Raw genomic sequence first — 27,107 nt, forward strand, 5'->3', positions numbered from 1 at the left:
ACGTATAACGTGCTGAGGTGATAGAGTTGCTTTTAGATTCCAGCTAAATAGGCAAGTCATTCTACTTTAATATTAAGAAAACAGTTCCGCATGCAGCGCTTATCTTGCCATGTAATTCCAGCATGCCATTTTTAAGCTTTTAAATCATTAATGATATTGATTGCAGGAATAGAAAGAACATAGATGGGAACACAAGTTCATGCTTATAGCATGTTTAGTTACTTCAAGAGCTGAAAGTTTTGATTTGGAAGCTGTAGTGAAGAATGGACAATTAATATTTTGGAGATCAGCTTTTGTTTCGAGTAAGTTACTCTGAATACTATAATCGCCAATTAAACTTCTCGCATTTTTTTCCAAGTTCCCCATATTAAGCACATGCCTGTGAAGGATGAGCCGGTTATCTGTTGATAAACTATTTATATTGTCTGCTATTACATTAGTAAATGTAAAACACAAAAATCATACAGTGGGTAAAAAAAGTTTTGGTATTTGCCCATAATTGATCATATATTAGCTAACAAAGGAAATGCTTGACTACTTTAACACAAGAAGTAATAAACAGAACATAATGAACACAAGAGGTAATAAGCAGACAAATATAATGAAACTTTCATTTTAATATGCTTTTTACACAAAATATACAACAAAAACGTAAATTTGCATATCAAAAAAGTAATGGCAAAGCTCTAACTGCTATGCAAATTTTGTTATGTTGAGGTCACATGTGTAGACTGAACCCTGTTAATATAAAATCTGTAGTGCTACTTCAAAACTTTTAAAACGTTATTTTGCTAATACTGTGATAAAATGGCTTCGAGGAACTTAAATGTTAATATTAAAAGCATTATTATTCAGTTCAGAAATCAGGGCTCATTTTATAGTGCTATAGCAATACAATTAAACATAGTTTATTTACTGTTAGAAGTGTTTAAGAAGTTCAACGTGACAGGATCGACGGAAAATACGATTAGAAGTGGACGGCCTCGAATATTTTCTGCAAGAGAAAAAAATGTGGCATTATCAAAGAGATTAGAAAAACCCTAAAATAAGTGCACCCCAGTTAGGCAAAGATATTAATATTTCGCTAAAACTTTTAGTGTACAGACTGTACGGAATGTTTTACATGAAGGACGTTATTACGGAAGGGCTGCTAGAAGGAAACCTTTTATTTCAGAAATAAACAGGAGAAGAGATGCATCCTGTGATTTTGCAAAATCTCATGTTAATTTATTAGAGGAGTTTCGAAAAATAGTTATTTTCTCCGACGAATCGAAGTTTAACATTTTCGGGAGTGATGGATGGCAGTATGTGTGGAGAAAGCTAAACACTGAACTGGAAAAACAACATTTAACACCGAGTACAAAACATGGTGGAAAGACCATCGTAGTTTGGTGCTGTATGGCAGCAAACGGATTTGAAAACTGTTCTTCATCGATGGTATTATGACAGCACGTACGTACCTTGACATAATTACGCCGTAACTTGAAATTCAGTGCCCAAAAACCTGGCTTAGTAGCATCATTCGTGTTTCAACAGGATGGTGACCCTAAACATACAGCGAGCCTCACCCAGGAATGGTTACTCTATAACTCTTTTCGCTAGCTAAAGACATCGCCTGACATAAATCCAATTGAAAATTTATGCACTAATTGGATCTAGAAGTCAGGAAATGCAAAATTTCGTGTAAAGATGAACTTAACCATATATTCCTGCAAGAATGGCACAAAATTCCCAGTAGTACAACAAAGACTTTGGTTTTCTCAATGAGAAATAGGTTATAAATGCAAAAAGTATGAATAAAATGTATTAAATTTTGTTTCCACATTTTGCTCTATGATCTTGCCAATGCTTTTTTGACATGCAAATTTACGTTTTTGTTGTATATTTTGTGTAAAATGCATATTAAAATGAAAGTTTCATTAGATGTGTTTATTACCCCTGTGTTCATTATCCCGAGCTAAAATTGTCAAGCATTTCCTTTGTTAGTTGATGTGATCAATTATAGGCAATTGCTAATACTTCTTTTACTCACTTTATTTTCTTAGTAAACTTGTTCTCCAGAGCTATTTCAACAGCTGACATCCGGCCATTTCTGAAGATTACATTCCATTGTACTTTAGATATGAATTTTTCCTATGCATAAATTTGTTTTGTTATTACATAATAAAAAAAAGCATGTCATTTAAAACTTCTTCAAAACAAAAATCAGACTTCTGAAGCTTTCAGAGATAAAAGTCACCATCTTTCCCCCCCCCTCCCAGTATTTAGCCCTTTACTTTATTTTTCAATGAAGCAAAAGGCAAAACTTGATCATATACAATGGTGGTTTCTAAACTGCCGGAATGAAGTAGTGTCGTGGACCTCCATGGCTACATCAAGATGAAATAAATTGGCCTAAAATGAGGGAGCAGTGTAACATAGTAAGTAGATAGTGTTAAAGAGAGTTGTGGCTCGAGTTACCAGCAGTGTTCAACCTTTACAACCTGTGTTAAAAATAGAGAACTTTGGTGACTTAATTAAAATTTTATGAGTCACATCATATATATTTATTCATTAATAATTTAAAGTCACAGGGTCCTGTGACCAAAAATGAAATATGTAATGCTAAGTGTTATTGGATTAACTTATCACAAGGTGAGTATTTTTTTGCAGAATTGAGTGATGTTAAGTGTAACAAAACATTCTCATAATTCCAAATTTTTTGAATTAAATCCAATAATTGATGAAAAAGGTTGTTTAAGGGTTGGAAGTAGATCAGTAAAAATCATCATTAGATGTTGATGAAATTCAAACTACAATATTACCAAATAATTATTTTTCTCGTTTAATTATTTTAAGCTGTCGTGAAAAAATACTTCATAGTGGTGCAAATGAAACTTTAGTGCAAGTAAAACTGAAATTTTTGATTAAGCTAGGCGTTTTGTAAATTTTGTAGTACATGATTGTAGATTTTGTAAAAAATACAATGCTAGAGCTGGACATAAGATATCGGCTTCTCTTTCTGATGACCGAGTGGAGAAAACTCAACCATTTGAGTAAAGTGGCACAGCACAGATTTTCCTGGATCTTTGTATTTAAAAGATGGTACAAAAGTGTATATTTCGTTGTTTACTTGTGTAGTGACTGGAGGAGTCTATTTAGAATTATTATCAAATTTAAGTACAGAGTGTTTCTCTAATTGGAATACGTTATGTGGCTTTCGAGTGCGGCGCCGATCGTCTCTGGGAGGTAAACAATCCAAGGACAGTTAAAAAAAATAAAATCGCCTTTTGTGTGTGAAAGCTTATTTGGATGGTTGCTTTGTTGTTCCATACATAATGATGAAAAGGCAAAAAATAAAAATTCGTCCGTTTTCAAATTAGATCTTGAGAATGCAGAACAGGAAGATTTAAAAAAATTATAGGACCTTGAAGCAGTTGGTATTAGTTACGATATATTTTCGAAAATAGGTAAAAAAATCATTAATAAATTTGAAAACGATTTAAATTTTGTTAATACCAGATATAAAGAGAAATTATTGTGGAATATAGTAAGGGGGAAGGGTTAGGGACTAATTTCGAAATGGCAAAGATTTGTTTTTCGAATTAAATCGTAAGCTCGCGAAAAATGACGATCTTCTCCAATATAAAGAAATTGTTACTGAACAAAAGGGAAATAAGTAGTTGAATAATGAATGTAATCTAACATTGAGAACATTTCATGCCGCATAGACCCGTTAAGAGGGATGAGAAATCCATCCCTAGAGTGAGGGTCTTTGATGCTCCTTCAAAAGAAACTCAGTTTAAATCGTTAGATGATTGTTTATGGTCATGGCCCAATTTAAACCCTATCATTTTATATATTATTATCAATTTTCGAAAACACAAAGTCGCATTCTGCGCGAATCTAAAGAAGGCGTTTCTCCAAATTTTCTTAACACCAGAAGACCGAAATTATTTGTAATTTGTGTGGTTTGATGATATATGGCAGTTGACTTGTTGAAAATTCTAAGATTTATTCCAGTGCCATTCGGTGCTACTTGTAGCCCCTTCATTTTATCTGCTAATGTCAAACATCATATTCAGAAATATAAGAAAGAGCAATATAAAGTTTATGAAATGTTAGACACATCCCTGTATGGTGATGATTAAATTTCGGGTTCAAATTCTGATGAAGAGGCGTACTATTTATTTTCTACTGCGCAAAACTTCTTAAACATGCTAGGATTCATTTACGCAGATTTAATTCTAATTCTATGAAATTAAGAGAAATGTGGAAAGAAAATATGTTATGCAGTGAACAAGAAAATTCCTGTCTCCATTTAAAAGTTTTAGGAATATTATGGAATACCAATTCTGATACCTTTCGATGTTCAGCCTCTTATAGATAACCTAGAGAGTATTTGACCTACAAAGACGTTATGTTTTAAAGACTATGCTAAAGGTCCCATAGGGTTTGTATCTCCATTCACCATACGGGTTAAAAGCTTATTGCAAGAAATTTGGAAAAAGAGGTTTGGCCTGGGATGATGAGTTACCCTTGGATTTCGAAAATGAATGGAGAAGTTGCTGCTGTGAAACAGAACATCTTAAGAGATTAGAGATACCTAGGAAATATTTCCAACAAAGAATGAATTCGATAAAGGATCAGGTTCAAATCCACATTTTCTATGATATTTGTCCTAATGCATTTGATGCAATAGCTTATTTTATAATGAAAATAAAACAAGTTTCATCTAAGCAAAACGTAGAGTTTCTCCTGTAAAACAAATTACGCTTCTCCGATTAGAATTAATGGGTGCCATAATTGCCGCAAAGATGTCTAAAACTTTAAAGACGGCACTAGACTTTCTAAACGCGAACATAAATTTGTGGACAGACTCAGCAATACCACTTCATTGGATAAAAGAATCTGCTGTGAATTGGAAGGAATTTGTTTCCAAAAGAGTCAGAGAAATTCAGTACTTTACAGATGCTGAAAATTGGAACCATTGTTGTGGAAAAGAAAATCCAGCTGATTTAGTGACGCAAGGTGAAGGCCTGATAACACTTATAGGAAATAACGTCTGGTGGCAAGGTTCAGTTTGGTTATCCCTTCAAGAACATTCATGGCCGTCAAAATTAGTAACTGAGTTAAGCGAAGATGCTTGAACTGAAAGAAAGATGAAACCTCAAATTACTGAATTATGTTGCACCGTAAGCATATTTCACAAGTGCACATCAGCGTAGCCACTGAGGGAGGGGTTTCGAAAATGGACCAATGAGCTTGTATTGCTCTTGTGACGCTAAATCTTCGTGCATGTGAGCGTATGTTGTTTGCATTTGTTTCGCAGTACAATTGTATTGCGTATAGTAGAAAATCTCACAGTGCTTTCGTTTTATGAGTTTAATTAATCGCTGACATTTCACTTTCACGATTTTTATCACTCATTGATATTTGGATTTATGTTCACGGCATATTATAGCTCTTTACATCGAGAAAATGACTCAAGCTGCAATTATCATCGAATATTATGCATTTACTAACAAATGTGGATTAAGAAAATTCATTCATGTGTATAGTTTTTTTTTTTTTTTTTTAATTTTTATTTTTTATTGAACTGGAAAGGACTGGAAGTGTTACAATGAATCTAGTGCTTTCTTATTTCAGTGCTTGCATTCTTTTAATTTTGAAAGTGTAAGATTCAGAATACATGTTGTGTATGATTTGATTATATCCATTGTTAACATTAAAATTTATATTTGAATAAATTGAATATATTCGTTGTGAATAGATAAATTCATTCTGTATGTTTAAGAGTGAGCGGTTATAAAATGTGAAACTTAACACACTAAATGCAAATTAGTGAAGTGAATGAATGAATAAAACCCTGAATAAAAATTATGCATTGGCTATTAGTGTAGAACATCGTTTTCATATAGACTGCAATAAAAAGTGCTGACTTCTATTTACATATATAACTGGTGTAAATATTTTTCTCATATGCAAAATTTTATGTAAGGATGGCATTTGGGCTCAGATGTGTATCACATATTTATTTTGTCTTATTTATCACTTATGAAGTAATATTTCGCATGAATATTTTTGCTGAGTATCCAACATATGTTTGGATTTATTTCAAATTCTTTCAACCAGGTAGTGAAATCTTTCTAATTGCTTATATATGATCTAACTCCGTAATGAAAATTTTCAGAAGAAATAGACCATGTGCAGAAATTTGTACAGAAAATTGCGTGGCAAAATATTTTCAAACATCTTGCTTAAATCTTAAAGCGTGCGAAAGGTCATGTGACATGACAGAAATATTACTGGATGCTCATTGGTCCATCCTAGAAGCCACTCCTTCGGTGGCTACACAGATGTGCACTTGTGAAATATGCGCACCGTAATACCGGAAACAGTTTTAGGTGTTGAGAATTTTAGCAGTCTCAAAAGAGTTTATCGTATCACAGCATTTATAATGCGTTTTATGCATAATTCGAATAAAAGGTCTCCGGTCCATTGACAGCTTCAGAACTGGATAAGGCATAATGTACTCAATAATCGACATTTAACGTTGAAATAGACCAATTAAAATGTGGAAAATCTATCAGTAAGGAATCAAATTTTTATAATCTTAATCCCGAATAAGATGAAAATGGATTGTTTGTGTTGGAAGGTTGACTGCAATTCTCTGATTCCAAGAACGAGAAAAACACTCATGGGTACTTCTGAAAATTCTAAATTTGTCAAGCTGTTGATTATGGATACATGTGAGATTGTACCTTTGGAGTAGCTACCACATTATCACATCTTTGAGAGAAATATTTTATCATTAAAGGAAAAAGATGCGGGAAATTTGTTCTAAAAATTTGCTTAATTTGTAAAAGATTTAATGTTACTCCAGTTTAAGGAGGTAATAGCACAATTACATAGAGATAGGATTATCGAAACTCCACAATTTGAAACAATTGGCATAGATTTTGATGGACCGATTTATATCAAACTTTCATCTGGTTCCGAAAAGGCTTATATTTTATTATGTACTTGCTAGGTAATTAGGGCTGTACATCTAGAATTGGTAACAAATTTGAACACTGACATCTTTATTCTAGCTCTTTGAAGGTTTATTGCACGAAGAGGACTTTGTAAAATAATTTACAGTGATAATGCAAAAACATTTATCAAAACTCATTCAGTATTGAAAGAAATTTGGAAGAACATTTCAAAAGAAGTTCTAGATTATTTCTCAAAAAACAAAATAACATGGAAATTAATTGTGCCTAGAGCCTCTTGGTGAGGCGGTTTTTCGGGAAAAATGGCTCGCACCGTTAAAACACCACTGAAAAGATCCTTGATAGGATTTGTTTTACGTTTGAAAAAATGGTAACGGCATTGACTGCATTTTGAGGCAGTTATCAACTCTAAACCATTGTGTTATACCTACGAATAACCCTCCTCTTTAGATCCAAAATTTAATCCGCCATTGTAGCCAATTTATCCAGAGTCTTGTCACTAACTACTAGAATGTTTTTCACAGCGTTTGTTTTCCAGCCAGAGAGGGCTCACCAGCGGCCGAGCGGTAAAGTCGCTGAACACTGGTAGTTCGGTCCGAGGTTCGAATCCCGCGAACGGGCTGGCTGCATGGGTGTTTTCGTGGTTTTTCCCATGTGTAACGTGTATACGAGCCAGTTTCCCTTAGAAAGTCCTCCACGAAAGGCATCCCTTCCCTTTGGCATATAGCCCTAGTGTGCTTTGCCGTAATTAAATACACCACACCACACACCAGCCAGAGAGATCGCAAAATATTCTACGACAAGTCTACCCCCAAAGATTCTATTCTGAGAAGGAGCTGGCTGAGTTTTATGTCGCCAAGTTCCCACCCGGTGAGCAGACGTTTAATGCGATGATTTTCACTTTCCTTAAACGTGTTGAATAATCGTTCCATAGCAACCGAATATTTGTTGCTCTTAGTCTTTTATGATATCCCAGATGTTCTCTATAAATCTAGGTTCTAATTGAGCAACCAAATAATTGAACATCGTTTCTTCATTCTTGATTCTACTAATGTGAAATTGGACCTCTACCTGATAAAACTACATCTCAGGTTCTTTCGACCCAAAATGGCGGAACTTTCACACTCACCTTGCTGGCTTCGGCATTCAGCTGGGAAGTTTTATCGTCGTCCACGCCAAACAAAAAAAAAATAATAATAATAATAAATAAATATTATCACGTACCGTCCGATTCACCAAATTTTTCGTGTCTTTTAAATAAAACTAGTATATACTCCAATTGGGTTCAATCTATTAATATAAGGGCTCAATAAATTTCAAGACTTACCCCTTTGATGATTTTCTAACTAAAGTGCAGAATCGCCCACTTATTTGTTAGGCGCTTTTTACAAGAGTGTGTGTGTGACTATGGCAAAGCCTCCAGGGCTATCTGCCTAAGGGGAGGATGCCTTCATCTTTCTAAGGGAAACTGGCTCGTATACACGTTACATGTGGGGGAAAATCACGTAAACGCCCATACAACCAGACCGTTCGCGGAATTCGAACCTCGGACGAACTACCAGTATTACCGCTCGGCCGCTGATGGGCTACAAGAGTAAGAAGAATTGAATTTTTTTTCAATTTTCTTTGACTTTTTAAGTGAAAATAGATCGATGCGTACATAGGTAAAGTCAAGGGAGTGCACAATGCCATTTTTGTGCAATTCTAGGATGTTTCTTTAAGTGAAAATAGGTTGACGTGTACATGGATACCGAAGGATGTGTGAAAATGCGACAAGCAGTGGGCGATTCTACACTTTCCCGTATTTTCTTTATGCTGGATTACATTCCGAATATCTGCTAGAAAAAAACTAATGTCTTCTTTAATAAATCATTCAAAACGTAGAAATAATCATCAGACATGACTTAGCTTTCCTTAGTTTTATGTTGACACAATATTATTTACATTTTTAGTTTAAAATGATTATCATTTAAATAACAATATCCGATTACAGCCGAGGCCCACCAGCGGCCGAGTGGTAAAGTCGCTGAACACTGGTAGTTCGGTCCGAGGTTCGAATTCCGCAAACAGGCTGGCTGCATGGGAGCTTTCGTGGTTTTCCCCATGTGTAACGTGTATACGATCCAGTTCCCCTTAGAAAGTCCTCCACGAAGGCATCTCTCCTTTTAGGCAGATAGCCCTCGTGTGCTTTGCCATAATTAAATACACCAACACCGATTAAAGCCGATTCAGAAACTCCCAAAAAATTGAGTTCAAGTAAAAGTTATGAATAAAAAATGCTAGTTCTACGGTTTTCGTCTGGTTTCTTTCTGTTGCCAAAACTCTCGAATCAATAACTGTTTTCTTCTTCTTCTTTTTAGTCCAAAGGGGTAATTTGCTCAGAAGGACTAATAATTTCGTTTCGGCATTTTGCGTTGGTTCACTATAAATGTCGGTTCACTTTTCAAATTGTTGTTACCAAATATTAAAGCCCTATATTATATTCAAAGAATTAAATAATGAAGAATCTGCTACATGTATGTATATTTCTCGCATTTAGATAAAACAACGGTACCTAGAGCCAATTTTGAATAACGTAATATGGGCATCTTGAAGCCCAAATTTGGAATTTGTTTTATTATCTATTTAATAATTTGTAAAACTTTAAAAAAAATTTTATTAACAAGCTCAGCGATTCAAAGCGAGTAACGGCAACACCGTACAAATAAATAAATAAACATTTTTTTCTAGTGCGCGAGACTGTGTATCGGAAATTTCAAAGAGAAGGAGGTTAGAATTTTCAAGGAAGTATTCTAACCTCCTTGTCTAACGATATGCTCATTTTAAAATTATTTTGCGATATTGCTGTTGAACTGAATTTTATGGTTTGAAGTGCGAAGAACATGATATTTAATAAATAAAGGCAACACACAAAACATTAAAAAACGCCCCTTTGGTTGAAATTCAAAATCTGAATCTTTCATATTTTTAGTCCAAAAGGGCTTTGTCACTGAAGGACTATTGTTTCCGTTTTGCGATTTTGCGTCGGAACTATATAAACGACGTATCACTTTTCAAATCGTTGCACCAAATACTATCGCCCTGTATTACATTTGAAGAAATTAAATAATGAAGAATCTGCATAAATGTATGTATGTTTCTCGCATTGTGATAAAACAACGGTACCTAGAGCCACTCAATTTTGAATGACATAATCCTACTGCGAACGTGCACCTTATAAGAGATAGACTAACACAGTGAGAGGAGCGTGCGTCACCCACATATCCGCAAGAAAGAGTAGGGACGATCTGGCTTACTTTAACACGGAAACCTACGACTTTTGTATCACATAATGTGATGCGTTGTATAAGTGATGAGATTATGAAAGTCACAGTTTTTGCAAATAAGATTTAATATATGTCATAAAAGCACTTTTTTCTGCATTTTGCGCATTTTTTTCAAGTGTAATTCGTGTATAAATTTCTTTATTTTAGGAAACGGTAAAAATTCTAAACGCAAAACTTATGAACTTATTTTTGTGTACAAATAAAGTAAAATTAAATAATATTGATAGCACATGATACTTTGAAACAAATTAGGTAAAATTCAACAGGATCTGATAATTTTCTTTGATTTTATATGCATTTTCAGGCAGTAGTTTTTAAAATTATTATAACATAACAAGATGATTATTTATTTGATTATTTGATCATTAATTACCAACATTACAAGATGATTATTTATTTTAGTAATTCATAAAATCCGGAACATAATCTTTTCTGAGTGTAATAAAAAAAAGAAAAAAAAAAAAAAAAAAGATAAACTCTGGAAGCACTCAGATTTGATTTTATATTACGCCCAAAGGAGCATTTTTCGTAACGTTTTGTGTGTTACTTTTATTTATTAAATATCATGTTCTTCGCAAGTAAACCACTTAAAATTCAATTCAAGAGCAATATCACAAAATATTTGAAAATGGCATATCTTTAGAATTTCTGCGCTGGAGATAAAAATGTTATTTTCTGTACAGGGTTGTCATTGCTTTCTTTGAACTGAGTTTGTTAATCAAAACTTCGTTAAAGTTACAAAATAAGAAATGGATTAAAACAAATTCGAAATTAGGCTGTCCAGGTGCCCATATTCGGGTGGAGGATTACGTTATTCAGAATTTGATGTCTTTTCCGTTGTTTTTTTCACAGTGCGAGAGAAACATACATGCAGATTCTTCATTATTTAATTTCTTTATAATACAGAACAATAATATTTGGTGGCAACTGTTTTCAAAGTGAAACGGACATTTAAAGTGAAACAAAGCAAAATGCCGTTTCGAAACTAATAGATTTTCTGAGTTGCCGCCTCTTTCGGCTAATAAAATAAATTCACAATAAATAAGAAAACTTATGCAGAACTAGAAATAAATTTAAAAAATAATCACAATAAAATACTAGGACAGTTAATTATTACAGTTAAATACAATTTTTAACATTAGAATAGATGATTAAAAAATATTAAAGTGTTAAAAGTGTTTATCACTATGATGTATTACGAAATATTATTGAAATAAAACTCCTTTGTAAAATATTATGCTATAATATTCAGATATAATTTTAAAAAAGCAGTACAATTAAGAATGGGAAACAAAAACTTTCAAAAATCCAGTTTTTTGGATCTTAGTATTTTTTACTAATTTACACCAATAAAAAGCATAAAAATTGTAAGAGAAAATTGTTTGTTTGAATTTTTCTATTAGTTCAGATTTAAAATATTATTTTTTAAAAGAAGTAGCTAAAAATTTCCTTACAGCATAGGAAAAGCTAAAAAAATATCCAGACCTGAAAGCATGCAACAGCTTTATAATTATTTAGAACATTAATTATGCGTGATAAACATGCTAAACTTTCAAAAATAAAAATATCTAAAAATTCTAATTTGTGAAATGAGGCGCTATCACCAGCTGGTTTTATGAAAATTATACGCGTTGCATTAGCCAACTATTGTTAAGTTTCTGCAAGTCGCCCCTACTCCTCCGTATGTGGTCAAGGTGAAAACCGGGAATGCGCCAGGGAAAGGGAGAAAACTCATTTGGGTTGGTCCATTTCTTATAAGGTCCATGACTGCGAATATGGGCGTCTGAAAGCCCAAATTTGAAATCTATTTCATTATCGATTTCATATTTTGCAAAACTTTAACTAGCGAATTTTTGATTAACAAACTCAACGATTTCAAAGCGAGCCATGGCAGCACTCTACCAGGGGGGAGGGGGGAAGAAACTTTTCTTCTCTCCAGCGCGCGGAACTGTGTAATGGAAATTCTAAAGATATGCTCATTTTAAAATTATTTTGCGACATCGCTGTTGAACTGAATTTTATGATTTTTAAGTGCAAAGAACATGATATTTAATAAATAAAAGTAACACACAAAACGTTAAAAAAAACGCCTATTTGGACGTAATTTAAAATCTGAAACCTTTCTTTCTTTTTTTTTTTTTTTTTTTTTTTTTTTTCTACAGGATTAGTTGCCATGAAAGTAGTCTCAACAGTTCGAAGAAGAAATGCGTTTAACTATTACCGTTTCCAACAGTACATCCTCTGTGAATATATATATAAATAGAAAGACATCTAGAAATTAGCTGTTGCCATTTCTTGATAGACATTCTGTCTTAATAACGACAAATAAATTATAATCGTGCTTACACTCCCTAAATAATAATAAAAAAAATTCAGGCCCTAAATTTTCTGTTCGATTCCGATGCACCATCTACACCAGCTTTGCTTTCTTGTAATGTAACAAGACCATGTATGTTTTAGAAGTTGATTCTAAAATATACATGGTGTTTTACCATTATATTTTAGATTTATGATTTTGTGGATCTAAATCGAACTTAATCTTTGATCTACGGGGGTTGTAAATTAAATAGTGGCAACTTAACCTTGAAACTCGCAGAAGGGCGGGCATGCGCAAATAGGATATGGGAGCGGTGAGGTGGCGCTGTTGTCGATGTGTAGAGTGCAAAAAACAGTCGATCTGATTAGAAGGGTAGTTGTTGCGTGGCGTTAAAGTGAGGAGTTTTGTTTACATCGCTCTAAAGCATGTTTTCAAAAGGCGATCAGCAGTCGTGGCTTAAAATCGAGGTTGCCAGTGGCTAAAATGCAACAGAATGCTATCGAGGATTAGTGGAAGCCTGTGGCACAAATGCTTTACCGTATAGTACAGTAGCAAGATGGGTTCAAGCATTTCATTCGGGTCGGAATGAGACTGCGGATTTGCAACACACAGGTCGGCCCTCCATTCCTCAAGAGCAGATTGACATCCTGAGCGGTCTCCTTATAGACCGTCTATGGACTGTTCGAGAATTATCCTTAGAGGTTGGTCTGAGTCATCAAACAGTGTCGCGCATAATGAAGAAATCTCTCAATATGAGGAAAATTGCTTCCCGCTGGGTTCCACATCGACTAACCGAAGTACAGAAATGGCACCGGTATGCACTGGCTGGTACCCACTTGGAGAGATACCGTAATGAAGGAGACGCATTTCTGCAGCGTATTGCCGCCATTGATGAGAAAGGGGCACGAGCCTATAAGCCTGAATTAAAGAGTCAATCAAATGAATGGCGTCACCAAGGTTCGCCACGTCCACAGAAATTTCGACAGGAACCCAGTCGGGTGAAGGTTATGTTGATTATGGCATACGACTGGGACGGTGTGATTTTTACACATGCTGTACCTGAAGGTTAAACTGTCAACGCAGATTACTATTGCCGATTTCTACAGCACCATCTGCGTCCAGCTATTCGGCGCAAACGTCCACGTTTATTGCACAACAATTTCCCTATTGTATTGCATGAAAACGCTCGTTGTCATGTCGCAAACAATGTCACTCTCCTTTTGCGACGGTGGCAGTGGAAAATCCTGGAACACCCTCCCTACTCACCCGACATCGATCCTTGTGACATCGATCTGTTTCCGAAATTGAAGGAATCCCTCCGAGGTCACCGATTTCATGACGTTTCATCTGTACTCCACGCAGTAGGGCGTTCGGTCGCTCACATCAACAATCAACACCTTGCCACTGGTCGACAACGGCTTTCCGATATTTGGCAAAAGGCTTTGCTGTTGATTACATAGAAGGAATGTAATGCAATTGTAAGTTCATTAAAAATTGATTTATGCCTATGTTGACATTACTTAATTTACAGCCCTCGTATATTATTTACCTTGTTTGGGTTATTTCATATTGGTAGTATAAATTTATATTGGTATTCGGTAAATCTTTGTGTTAGATACGACATTAAATTTTCACCATTTTGCCCATTCATCAATTCATTTTTACCTAAATAATCTCTCTAATCAGACAGGAAAGATAAAGGTTAGAAAGAAATCCTTATTTCATAAAGTAATTTCTAAACCTAAACCAGTTTGTGATCCCAGATGGCAAAACGTTTGATGACTACTGGGATGAGTGCTATAGATTAGATTATGAAGTGGTCGAGGTATAAAAGTGCCTTCTATATATTCAAGGACGTTAAACTTTAAAATATACTTTTAAGTGAATTTTAAAATAGAATTTAAGTGAACTTAACAATAGACATTTAAGTGAACTTCAAAATGGAGGTTAAATTTTAGATTAATTAAATATTTGTTTTGATAAAAATCATGTTATCAAAACGTGGGAGTATGTAAAGTATAGCATAGTTCATATACATTCAACCAGTGTAATATTATTTTCTCTTTAGTTTTGAGCGGCAACAATTGTAAAAATGTTATTTTATTTTTATTTATTTATTTATTTATTTTTTTTTTTTTTTTTTTTTTTTTTCTAGAAAAAACTTGTTTGGTTGTTTTTAAATTTTCGGAGATCGGAGATCATCATTCGTTAAGTGGTGTTCGACCCGAAGGCCTTAACCACTACATGTTTATCAATCCCCTAAGGACCTGTAAAGGTTCGTTAAATTCCATAAAATGGAAAAGTCCTGTGCACTTGTAATAAAAGTGCAAAGTCTTCAGCAGTGAAGAAGTTGATCAGGGGGGACGCCATATATCGGCCATAGATGAAGTCTTCGTTGAATAAGCAATAATAGCACCTACCAACTAATAATTTCGGCATATCTTTTACACATTATCGAAGATTTGACACAGTATCGTACTGTAAAAATTGAAAATATATTATAACCAGTATGCAGATTCTCGACAGTTATTTTATAGCATTTATTATTCATATCAGATGTCCTTCCTCCAAACACAACGTGTGTTATTTTTTTATGAGCTTCTGATCTTATTGATCTTATTCCTAAGGATTCTACTGTTGATTTTAAAATATAGGAATATTCAGATCCTGTATCGATCAAAGCTTGAAGATGAAATTTCTTTCCTTCATGTTGAATGGCAACCACTAAAGTTCGAAGCAAAACTCTTCCTAAAGTGCCTGTTGAAGAAAGAGTGCTAATTTCACAATTTTCTTGATTGCACTTGACAGGAACTTTTAATTTCTGTTTAAATTCTGGACAACAAACAATGTAATGCTTCCTACCACAAAACATACATAGAACTTTGCTTTTACAAATTTTAGCTCAATGGTTTGTTTTCAAACATGTAAAGCAACATTTTTTCTCTTTCATAATTCTCATTTTTTCATCATGACTTAAATTTTGCGCTTTGTAGCAATCTTCTCTTTGATGAGATTTTTCACAGAATATATAATTTATTACATTATTTTTATTTATTTATTTTGCTCCCGAAAACAAGTTGCTTGCAGTAGGTATAGTAATAATATCTTCCCTATCCTTATGAACTTTTCTGTAGGGATCACTTTGCTTTATACCTGACTTCGCTAGAGTTATTCTTTCTCCTTCGACCTCAGCCCTTAAAAAATTTTAAAGTTGGCTCTCTTGCACTAAATGATTACTCGTCATTTACTGAGTTTCTAAACCAAACTCTCAACACGTCTTTTGGAATACACGACTCCACAAGCGAGAAAAGCGTTGCAGAATATTTGTGTGAGGTCATATCAATGGATTCTGATGATCTGAAGTGGGATTCAAGTTTATCATATAACTGATTGATACTAAGCCTTGATTTGGTAGCATTTTTAACAACTAAAGTTAATAGTTCGCGAACATTGTATTCCACCAACAATTCCTCACGGCCAAATCTTGTTTTGAGGCTTTCAATCGTTTTTGTATAATTTCTGCCATAGGTAGATAGCTATCGATGATCTCTTTCGCTCTTGTACCTGACAACATACACTGTATAAAATATTGGAATTTGTCTTCCAATTCCATTTCTTTGTGATCGTGAATTCGTTTAAACTGACTCTAGAAACATAACCATTCTTTTAACTTCACCGGTAAATATCATTAGTTCAAGTTTGGGAAGTTTTATTTTTGATTTCTCGTTACTTAATATATTCCTGTTTGGTTGTAATTTACTTTCTATGAAAGAATCGACGCAAACTACACTGGTGTGCAAAAATTAAGGACGAGACGGTTTTTTCAATATAGCTTTGTACAAAAGCTTTCCAAATCAACACATTTAATACCGTAAGATCCCCAATACGTAAGGACATGAGTAATGTAAGCAACACTTACTAAAAGAGAAATCAGAGGGATAAAAAGAAGCTTTATTGAAAAAGTAGCATGGGGCGCAATGCGACTGAAGGCCGAAACATCCCTGTGATGGGTGTCCAGCAAAAAACATCCGGTCTTTAATAGGGGGATATGATTTTCCCTCACTGCTAGGCAAGTTTCACAGCGTCTGCCCATGCTGAGAATGAGGGTGTCAAAGAGTTGTTGAGGCATTGCTGCCCATTCGTCTTGCAGTGCCAATCGAAGCTCCGGAATCGTTACTGGTGGTAAGGTACGAGCTGCCAAGCGTCTGCCTAGAAAATTCCATACATGCTCGATGGGATTGAGATCCGGAGATCGTGCCGGCCAATCCATACGTTCAATATCCTCACTCTCTAAGAGCTGTTCGGCAGCTACTGTGCGATGACATGGTGCATTGTCGTCCATGAAAAGGAACTGCGGACCCATAGCGCCTCTAAATAGACGCACATATGGAAGAAGAATCTCGTTACAATAACGGGTCCCGTTGACCGAACCTGCGTCGAAGATGTGAAGGTCTGTACGACTACCAAGCATGATGCTTCCCCAAACGAGAACACCGCCACCTCCATACCTGTCCCTTTCAATGATGTTCGAGGGATGATTGCGGCTTCCCCGCTCTCTCCAGATGAGTATGCGATGAGAATCGCTACTCAGACTGAATCTGCTCTCATCTGTAAAAAGTACTCTTCCCCATCACATTGTCTCTCCAATTCTGGTATTCCCGGCACCACAGAGAACGCCTTCTCCGATGGGCAGGCGTTAGAGGTACACACCGTACAGGGCGTCGTGCAAACAGACCGTTCACCGTGCAGTCTTTTGGCCACGGTAAAACGCGATATCGGTCGTCCAGTCGCCTGTGTCGTGTGTCTAGCGATTTCTCCCGCCTGTTTCTTCTGGCCTGTAAGGCAATATACTGCCCCCATAGCACAAAACATCCTCAGGATGTCCTATTTAAGTCGCAATATCCCGAGACATGCTTAGGATGTCCTAAGGATGTTGATTCTCAGATGTCCTGAGGAGATCGTAATTTAACATCCTGAGGATGTCTTATTTAAGTCGCTATGTCCCGGGATATGACAGGATGTCCTGAAGATGTTGATTCTCAGATGTCCTGAGGAGTTCACCAATTTCACATCCTGAGGACATTCATTCTGCATTGTCCGGAGGACTTTCGTTGTCAAACATTTTGAGGATATTTGTTCTCAAATTTACCAGTTTTAATTTTTTGACATTGCACATCTGAAACTTGCACATTATTTTATTTTTCATATGTATTTTACTAAGTTGTTTCTAAATGCTGTACATTAAAAATATTGGTGTGATTGATGATTTATTCTTGTTATTTTGTTATTAATTTTAACTGCTATTTTTTCTGACGTTTTTAAAAATTTATTTAGTCATGGAAAAGATTTTTTTCAATGGATTAGCATTTTCTAGAATATTTGAAAAATTCTAAATAACATATATTTTTTTTATAAAAAATGTATAAATTACATGTATAATTACTTACAGATTACAAACCCTACTACAAATATAGGTAAAATTAGATATAGATATATTTAAATACGGAAACGAATTTTTTTTAAAATTTGGGTATAGAGACATTAGGTATTTTTTGGAAGCAGGAAACATGAAAAATTAGCAACTGCCTTCGCCGGGAATCGAAGGACGGACCTCTGGAATACCGGCTCAGTGTGCAGAACCACTACACCACGAAGACACGCTAGGTGTGGTGGGGGTGTATTTAATTATGGCAAAGCACACTAGGGCTATCTGCCTAAGGGGAGGGATGTCTTCGTGGAGGACTTTCTAAGGGAAACTGGCTTGTATACACGTTACACGTGGGGAAAACCACGAAAACACCCATGCAGCCAGCCCGTTGGCGGGATTCGAACCTCGGATCGCACTACCAGGGTTCAGCGACTTTACCGCTCGGCCGCTGGTGGGCCAAATACACGCTAGGAAAGCGGGAGAAATACCTTATATTACTTCTCTTTTTAGAGGCCGACACTTTTTTTAAGGGGATCCAATCACTAAATCCTGGGTGTGGATATACCTCATCCAACACCTTTATAGTTCTGGCGCCACTGTAGAGACATTAGGATTTTTTTGGGAAGCCGTAGAGATGAAAAATTAGCAACCGCCTTCGCCGTGAATCGAACCACGGACCTCTGAAATACCGGCCCAACGTGCAGAACTATTACACCATGAAGGCACGCTAGGAAAGCGGGAGAAATACCTCATAAGGAAAATTTTTTTCCTCTAATTACAGGACAGAAAATGTTTTTCAATCGCGCGATCTGTTATTGATATTGAATTACAGTCGTGCGATAATTTCGCAATAAAAATACATCTCTGATGACTATCCAAGATTCTAGAAACTTTGGTCTTATATAGAGATGGTCGTCTTATAGAAATAATGCTTAATATCAATATTTATTTATAATCTCAGAACTATTGGTCACTTTCAGAAGTGGTCGTTTGAGAGGCGATATTCTATATATTTATTTACTGATACTCTCAGATTCCAAAATTTGTTTATATTCTCAGAAATATTCGACGGAAGGTGGTTGTCCCATACATGCAAAATTTTACATTTCATTAAAAATGAATTCGGCATTATTTAACTATTTCGCTATTAATTAATTAATTAGATAAAGAAAAATTAGGAAATAGTACTGTTTATTACGGAATAATGTAGGAAGTTCTACAGAACTATATTCTTTCGCGTCATTGCACATTGTATCCGGCAAACTACTAGTTAAGGCTCCTATATACTAGTATACCTTACTACTAGTTCCTCGTATTCTTCTGCAAATCCGTAAACATCTGTCTGATTTGAAACGAAATCCAAAATGGCTGCGCCATGAGTTTAACTTGTATGGATATTTTTTGTTGCATGAAAGGTAAGTTCAGTTGCAATACTTGTATGTTTACTTTTTTTGCTTTTCGAATTTATGTCATTTTGACAGTTAAATGTTTCGCAGCTTTATGAATTGTTACCATTCTGTCGTGAATTACGTGTATCTCAATGGCTGGCTGTCTTTTCAAATATCTAATTTGCCTTGCTATCCAAATGTTTATGACTGAATTTTTTTTAGTCTAGTTTATGCATTCAGTTTCAAAATAATATGTGTGATCAGATTATTATTATTATTTTATTGAAGCAATAAATTTATGTTAAATAGTTTGAACAATTGTATAAAAATAAGAGTTTGCATTGTTTTGTCCAAAATATGTATGGTTGAAACATTATCTTAATCTAGTTTGTAATTCAAGTTTTTTTGGGGGTACTGTTCTGTTATTGGGACCAGAATCGGAAATGTATGAACCTGTGTTCGTAAGTATGTGCATAGATGTGTATATGTAGACACACAAACATACAAATATACAAGCATACATAAATACAACTCTGAACCCGGTCCTGATAACAGAACAGTATCTTTTTTTAATCTCTTTTGAATATTTTATAAAAGGATTAAGCATTTTTCAAACTGCATATCATTTTAAGATTCGACTTGCAGGAAGACAAAATATGGTCATTCAATCAAATGCTTATGATTGCTTTTAACATTTTCTCATAAATATTGTTTGCATTTTTATTGTATTTTAGATACTTTAGTTATGTAAAGTGAACATGAGAATATTAGGATAGCTGAAGAATATGAATAGCTACCATGATACATGTATTTTTTCATCGAGCCCATTGTTTTAGAAACCAATGCACCATTATTATATGCTGGCTTATTTTATAGTTATATGCAGTTTAATTTTATGTTCATGTTACTGTAGTATTGTCATTATAATAAAAGTATTGATAATTTTTGTTGAATCTTGCAAGTTGCCTAACATTCAGAATTATTACTACCGAATTTTACTGATAGGTTTTTTCGAGTTGACATAATCTGTCTGATAAATAAAATAAACTGGTGTTTAAATTATATGCTTAATGTTTCATTGAAAGTGAGATGGAAATATAAATGCTATCCAGAAAAGTGAATTATTTTTGCCTGAAATAACAAACTGTACTAAATGATTAATGTTTATATCATTTTAGAAATGTCAATATTAAAGTTTCTCCCCCTTCTCTTCTTTGATTTTGAAGTAATTTATAATAAAATAATATATGCATAAGTGTAATTAATGTAAAGTGTCATTCAATAATATAATTTATTTTTACTGATATTTTTATATTTCTTATCTGGGTTTTCTTTTGGTGTTAGAAGGAGGAAAAGACTGTAATGTTTTAATTAAGGAAATAATTAAAACATTACAGTCTTTTAAATAACACAGTTACAGTAATGTTTATTGAAGCAATCAGTACTGTGTGATTGCCAGTGATTGAATAATGTTAAAATGCATTGTTCATAAGGAAATTTGCTTATCTTTGTGTTATAGATTTTATTTTGACACAAGCTGAAATTTGAATTATTGGAAGCACTTTGAAAACCCGAATTATTTCCTGAATCATTAATCAGGCCAATATATAACATATAAATTTTCATACAAAATTATTTCTTTGAGCATATTATAAAGAGCTCATTTAATTTTATTATTTGTACAAATTTTAGACAAAAGTAGCATGTAACAGTTAAAGATTTATTGAAGCCTACTTGTTACTTGTGGTAACAAAGAAGTGTGAAAGATATTGCCACATTAGCGAACATGACGATCATTGATGCTTAGTTTAGTAATTTAATAATATATTGAGAAATGCTGGGAACTTTCAGAAGTAGACATTTCGGAAATGATGGGCTTGATAAGAAATTTACATGGTTTTATTATTTATTCTTTAGTTAAGAATGGATTTTAGATGTTCATGTGAAAGAATTCTGTTTAATAATATGTGAAAGAATTGTTAAAGTTTGGCATTTAAAAAAATGAATTAATAATATGCAATTATCTTTTTATTATACATATATTACTATATATTTCTAATGCGCTATGTAAATGTCAGTGCTAAACAATTGAGATACTATTGTCAGGGCAATCTTTTCTTATACATGAAAAATTCTGATACTTTCTTATCATCTGCCCTCACAGCTTCAACTTATGCTAAACCAGCAAGAGTATGCACACGATAATAGTAAACTGTGAATATGCATACCACACACATGTATTTACATGCTTTATATTTAATCTTTATTTCTGAATAGTATTCCATTGGATGAAAAATATGTGAATATTGACCCAATGTATATGTTTTTGTGTGTGTGCATCCTAAAATTTCTTGTTCCTTATAAAGTGCTTATTTGAATTACTGCTTGTGAACAGAGCAGTAGATATGAACCATAAACTAACCATTTTGCCAATTTTCACAGCTTTGCAGATAGTCAGAAAGCACCAAAATTTGTAATAATGTTAAATTTAAATGATGTTCTATACTTTTGTGTTAATTTTTCTATTTTATTAATTCTATTACTGTGTTATCAAACTTTCTGCAGGAATTTCAACTGGTTAAGATGTTATTACCATGTGGAGAAGAATTTGGTTTTCAAGCTAGAAAAAATTGCAGCTGAAGGATTTTGTAGAAGGTCAGTCAAACTGGTTTTAGTTAATTATAATTTAATTTTGGGTGAAGAATTCTCAAATTTATTTATAAGTGTCTAAAGGTCTTCTAAATTAAATTCTGCTTGTTTTTGAAATTTTTCATGACATTCATTCTTTGATTATTATTATTATTTTTTTTAATTTACTAACTTATATCCAGGCACATAATGTTGCATTTAATGCCATACCTTAAATATTGTAAAATGTTAAAATAATACATTTCACTTAAAAATGTCGTTGTGACAGTAAATTTTCTGTTACATTTAATCATATCTATAAACATTGGTATACATCATTTTTCAATAATCTGTATATTATTTTGTGCATTTCTTTTACATCCAAGATCTGGCATATGACTTGCTTTTCAAACTGATAATATGGTTTAATAATGTAATCTAATGGTTAAAGTTTACTATGGAACGGGCCAAATTTAATAAATTATTCTTTGATAGAAATTTATTCATGTGTTCAGTGTGTCTCATCTCTTTAAATTGCTAAAGTAAATTTTATGTACTCGCATTTAGGAATTTTGACTGTATCAGAGTAATTTTGTTTCAGTTATTATAACATGCAAGGGAAAAAATTCATTCATAGCTCCATATTTAAAATTAGTTAATTAAAGTCCTTAATAAAGAGGGACGTTTTGTTGTTTTTAATGTCGATAGAGTTTAATTCAAAAATATGCCACATTAAGGGTTACTTTTTAACCTAATTTAAAATTTTCATTACTTTAACATGTCCAATAATTGTTATTTTAACTCCGATATTGTAATAATATCAAAATTCCTTACTTTTTGATAGGTAATCCAAATGTAAAACAAGAAAAGAAAAAATTAAAATCTAGAAGTATATTTATTTCATACCTCTAACAAATAAAAACAACACAAGCACTTTTTACTGTCTATCTGCATAGTGTGGCATGTCCCGTAAGACTGAGATTTGTATAGTCAAATCCATGTTTCAGTTAAAGGAAAATGCATGCACAGTCTTCTGATTTTCAATTCGATTAAGGATTCTGTATATACTAGCATAAGAAATATATTAGTTAATGCAGTGTTATACATCAATATTTATAGACAATTATTGTGGCTATGTTTATTATAATTTTGTTCACTGTAATGGCTGGAGTGCCTAAACCATCATGCCGTGTAAACAAAACTCAAATCTTCATCTCTGCATACTGCTCCACTAGTGTTTAAACCACTGAAATGGTGATTATGGTAGAACATCTTTGGTAAAAATTTACTCTACTGTAACCCTTGGCGAATTATTTCTTTTTTTTATATCAAGATCGTCACCTGAGAGGATCAGCACCAATTTCAAGGTGGCCGCTACACAAAACCAAAATAAGAAGTCAAAGACATACACAAACTCTGTGTCCATGTACACATCGACCTATTAAAACAGAGAACTGCACAAACTGGGCATTGTTCACTGCCTTAACTTTGTCCATGTACACATTGATCTATTTCCACTTTAAGAAAATCAGAAAGTTAAAAATATCATAGTTACCAGAAAAAATTCGCCACTGTCTTAACACACAGACAACCAAAAATACACAAACAGAGAGGAATAAGTTACCAAAAATACATATTTCCTAACATAAAAACATTAAACAACAAATCTTCTAACAAAAATTAACACACAGAGACAAAAAAATAAAAAATAAATGAAACGTCATTTTTTTAACATACCTTTTTTTCACATGCATATGTTTAGGTTTCCCACCACCATCCTCCAGGTAAGCAATTCAATTAAATTTTTCGTCTCTTAGTCACCTCAGACATACTCAAACGATGGTACCCACACCAAAATAATAAATAGTATGTTCAAAATACAAGACCATTCCACTTCCGTGCAACCAAACACAGCAATTGAAAAGAATGGTAAGAACCAAAAACCTGGGACCGTACAAAAGGTTTACTATTAAAAAAAGTATCCCAAAACTAAATTTATCACAGCACGTTGGCAATATTTGCAGAAATAACTCCTTTTTATTGACAAAAAAAAAAGTTTTTTTTTTCCCCAAAGGCTACTTTCACCAACATTAGGGTTACCGAAAAACTTATTTGACACAATGGGCTTCCACATTTCACAAACAACCAATACCACTTTGCGATTTTTTTTCAGACAGAAACCAAGGTGTACCATACCGTAAAGATTAGCCACATCTTCATTTACTACTGTTACAAGTACTTCTTTGGTAAATTTCTGCGGTTAAATTCAAAAGTTTAAAATTGCAGTAACATGATCAGATTCAGAGTCATAGGTAGGGTTTTCAGCGCTCAGGGGGCCGCCGAGCGGTAAAGTCGCTGAACACTGGTAGTTCGGTCCGATGTTCGAATCCCGCGAACGGGCTGGCTGCATGGGCATTTTCGTGGTTTTCCCCATTTGTAACGTGTATACGAGCCAGTTTACCTTAGAAAGTCCTCCACGAAGGCATCCCTCCCTTTAGGCAGATAGCCCTCATGTGCTTTGCCATAATTAAATACACCATACCACCATCAGCGCTCAGGGACAACTGAAGATTTCGTGCCCCCTACTGCTTGCCAAGGATGGAAAACATTTAATTCTAAAATGTTCTAACACCAGTTTGGCGCCCCTTGGATTTTGCACCAGGGTATAGATGCCCCCCTCTAGCTACGCCCCTGATCAGATTTTATTTTCTGCACGTAGCTAACAATTACTTATGTGTTGTCAGATAAATGTTACCAGATGCAGTTAATTATTTTTTACTTGCCAATCTCATGAGACAAGTTTTTTTTGCTCCTGTAAGACTTTACTTTGTGTTGCAAAATAAATTCATTCTCACTCTTTTTGGACTTGCCTACACATTAAATTTAAAATAGTTTTATGAATAGGTAAGATGTGATTATCATAATTTTGTTTCTCTCTTTATCTTGGCAACTTTATATGTTGATTCAGTATCCAGGTTACCTACCAGTGGCTGATTGATAAAACTGCTCATATGTTCAGCTGGTGGTTTGAGTTTATTTTCTGACATAAAAAATTTTAAAAGGCATCCCCCATGTTTATTTTACTATAATTGAAAAATCAAATAATTGCTACTCCGTTTATAGGTACTAAATGTTAAAATATTTTAAATGCTTCCTTTAATTTGCATTCTAATAGTCATTTGTTTAAATTTAATTATGAATTATATTCACATATAGTAATTGTGAGTGTTTTTTTTATTTTAGATGCTGTGAAAGGCAATGACAGAGATATCCAATTTATCAAGAGTTCTTATATACATAAGAATACATGGATATAAGATTGTTTTTCATGAATTCAAATAAAATGTGATAAGTTGGATTAATAAAAACTATTTTGAATTTTGAAAAGTGTTTTTCCTCTGTTAATCATAATATAGTGCCATAAATTTCTGAATATGTTTATTTTTCATCCAAATAAATAGCTTTACAAAAATTTGTCATATTAATAGATATTGCATAATTTAGCACCATTATAAATATTTATAATAGCAGATGTAGCTGAACTACTTTTTTAGTCTCTTTGCAGATGAAGTCACAAAGGTAAGTGGTTAGATATTTTTCTGTATTCCCCATTAAGTAATTTTATCTGGTAAATTACCATTACTTATATACTAAAGGTGAAAGAATAAGCTTTCCTTGAAGATACAAAAATTTGCAGATATTTCAAAAAATTGGTATACGTAAAAAAGTTCTTAAATTGCCACATATGCGAAACTGAAAATGTTATACATGAGATAGTTCAGAAATATAAATATTTTCACTATTTTTTAACTATAATTCACTGCGTTTGTTATGTATAATCACAGTTTAAGGTAGCAGTGCTTTTCTCACTGTGATTTCTCATGTATTTTGATTCATAAATACACGTACATAAATCCATGTATTTTGATTTCTCTTTTGAGAGCGAATAAAAAATGAACTAAACATTCTCGTTGACATTGAGAGTTGAATAAAAGCTCACCTCAAAATAAAATGAATTAATAAATTTATGGAAAATTTTACATTGCATATATTGAGCAGAAAGAGTAAACTGAATATACTTAATGGAATTAATAATTGGTAGAGTTGATAGCAGAATAAAATGCCTTAATTGCATGGTAAACAGTAGATCTTTTGAAGTTTTTCTATGTTGCGTAAAATGCAGATTTAAATTTTTGATATTGATTGTCATATAAATGGCAATTATTGTTTTATTTTGCTCTGAAATGAATGGTTAGTAATAAAATTCTGAATGAGACAACCTTTAACATGCGCTAGAATTTACAAAGTTTAATTTGGTGCTGATTTCAACGGGTAAATTTCATTTTACTGAAATTTGCGTAAAATAATACTAATGAACCATTGCAAATTTTTTTCAGAACTTTTTTTTTTTAATCTAAAAGGGCTATTAGTTTTGAAATGTGACTTCATATCGTCAGTCGTAAACTTGTTTTGCTTTTCATTCAAGTCTTGCCATTTGGCAAAATTTAACATATTTACCTTTAAAATCTAATATATTATTGACTAACAAGCCTAGCTATTTAAAAGCATTACACACAGTTCTTAACAATGCTTTTTTTAAATTTTTAATCTGATTGATTTAAAATGCATTTAATTCATGATATATGTAATTGAAAACATTTTAATATTTCTACATAATTACATGATATATTTCTTCATTTTTCAAATATATAGAAGATATATAACTTTCTGCTGTCAGTATCTTATAAAATGTTTTGCTATTTCCACTGCCCCATCTGTATTGATAATCTATGCTTCATAAACTTTTAGCCTCTTTGAGTGACTGCTAAAATCTGAGGCCTTTCAGATTTTTTTTTAACTGTGTGAGCAGAAAGATAGAATTTTAGAAGAGCTTCTTGAGTTACCTTTTGAATGATATAAAGAATTGTTAACATAATGTCAAATTTTTACAACTAAATATTAAATATATAAAAAAAGCCTGCAGCATTCTCATGTTACGAAAACATATTTATTCTGAGGCTAGGAATTGATTTAGTTTTAAAATAC

General features: G+C 33.4%; 1 long non-coding RNA gene across 1 annotated transcript; it reads left to right on the forward strand.

Moving 5' to 3' along the window:
- The first annotated feature begins 19,322 nt into the window (after positions 1-19,322).
- On the forward strand, positions 19,323-25,442 carry LOC146998495 (uncharacterized). The gene is made up of 3 exons (XR_015039465.1): positions 19,323-19,460; positions 21,999-22,088; positions 25,305-25,442. It is a non-coding gene; the product is annotated as an uncharacterized LOC146998495 (long non-coding RNA).
- The last annotated feature ends 1,665 nt before the right edge of the window (positions 25,443-27,107 follow it).

This window comes from Stegodyphus dumicola, chromosome 2 (genome assembly GCF_044657685.1).
Source record: "Stegodyphus dumicola isolate Sdum_Otavi_A_Nest chromosome 2, ASM4465768v1".
Taxonomy (NCBI): Eukaryota; Metazoa; Arthropoda; class Arachnida; order Araneae; family Eresidae; genus Stegodyphus; species Stegodyphus dumicola.